Raw genomic sequence first — 1,691 nt, forward strand, 5'->3', positions numbered from 1 at the left:
TCCACACACCCCTCCTTGGTAGAGGGAGGGAAGCAGGGGAAAGGGAGAAAAGAAGCAAGAGAAGAGGCGAAAGGAGGGAGGAAAGAGGAAAAGGGAAACCAAAAAGGACAAACCCCAATGTCCCCAGGGATTCCAACCATCAAATCCTAGGTAGGAAATCAACTTCTGGCACCTGAAGCCAGTGTTTCCTGGGCCTAGAATGCTGCCTGCGCCAGGTGGATCAGACTGAACAGGTTCCAAACCTCTCTCAGCCTCTTACCTTGTCAAAGGGAAGTTTGTTTTCGGCACAGTCAGTGGCAGGAAAGGAGAAAACTCCACAGAGGTTCCTCCTCATGCTCACAGCTGTGAATCCTAATCCTCTCTCAGCCCTCGAGGAGAGACCTCGCGAAGGAGACTTGCGGCAGCAAAGCCAGGGGGCGGGTCTCAGAGACTGGCCTGGCCCTGCACCTCGGTCCTGCCCGGCTGATGTCGGGGTCTCTCTGTGAGGTCACCCCCTCCCCACCACCTTTGCCCAATAGGCCGAGTTCCTGCAAAAGGCCTTTGTGATGTCACTGCCACACCCACCCCTCCCCTCAAAGCTGATGTCCTGCCCCTGGCCAGCCTCGTTGACAATGACTGTTCAGTCTGTGGATGGAGCCGCTACACAATAAAACATCAGTTTTTCATAAATTAGTAGCCTTAAGACCAGAAGGGACCATTAGAGCATCTAATCTGACTCCCTGCATATCCCAGCCCATCTGTGTATCACAATAGCTTCTTTTTGACTAAAGCACCTTCCTGAAAGGCCCCGCCCACTTGCTGTTCACTGCCCTCCGCCCCCTCCCCCCAGACCCCCTACCTGCCCCTCACTCTTCCCCCAAGACGCCACTCACCTGCTGCTTTCTCCTCCCTGCCCCTTTCCCCTAAGGGGGGCTGCCAGGGGGCCAGGCACCCATCACTTTTTCCTGCCTTAGGTGAGCGGGGGGTGGGGAGGGTCCTTGGGGAAGGAGGCGGAGCAGGGGCAGGAAGAGGCAGAGAGAGGGAGGGGGCTCGGGGGAAAAGGCCCAGCGGGGGTGGGGCGCAGGCCTTGGGGGAAGAGGCGGAGGGGGGATGGGAGGAGGCAGAGCAGGCATCGGGTTAAGAGGCAGAGCGGAAAGGGGTGCAGGCTGGGCCCCCACTTCTCTGGAGCTTCGCGTCCAGCACTCGAAAGATGACAATGGGCCCACGGAGGATTGACTCGCCCCACATCCCCAGTGTTCCCCCCTGCATGGGCGGCCATTTGGGGGAGGCTCAGCCACCCCTGGCCTCTTAGACGGGCTGTGGCTAAAACACAGGCCTTGCTGTGAGCAGGATTTGAACCTGCACAGGGAAACCCTCTTGAATTTTGAGTCCAACACCTTCGCCACTCGGCCATCAGAGCTGTGACCAAAGCACCCCCTAAGGCCAGAGAAATGCCCAGGCCTGACGTCATCTGAACTGCAGAATTCAAACAGCAAACTTGGCTCCCAAAACACCAGGGGGAATTTGGGGCTCTCGGTCCTTCGCCGTGTGGTTAAGCACCAAACCAGCACCCGCCTGTGGGGTCTGTCATTGTTCCTCTCCACACTGTAACGATCGAGACAGGGAGAGGTGACCTGACCTGACCAAGGTCAGACAGTGAGGTAGAATCCAGCTCTGCCCCCCACCAGCTCCCGGCTCTATCCGCCAATGGA

General features: G+C 58.1%; 1 non-coding gene across 1 annotated transcript; it reads right to left on the reverse strand.

The window, feature by feature from the left end:
* Window positions 1–1,317: 1,317 nt before the first annotated feature.
* TRNAL-CAA lies at window positions 1,318–1,399 on the reverse strand. The gene has a single exon. It is a non-coding gene; the product is annotated as a tRNA-Leu (tRNA).
* Between the last annotated feature and the right edge of the window lie 292 nt (window positions 1,400–1,691).

This window comes from Mauremys mutica, chromosome 10 (genome assembly GCF_020497125.1).
Source record: "Mauremys mutica isolate MM-2020 ecotype Southern chromosome 10, ASM2049712v1, whole genome shotgun sequence".
In the NCBI taxonomy this organism is placed as follows: domain Eukaryota; kingdom Metazoa; phylum Chordata; order Testudines; family Geoemydidae; genus Mauremys; species Mauremys mutica.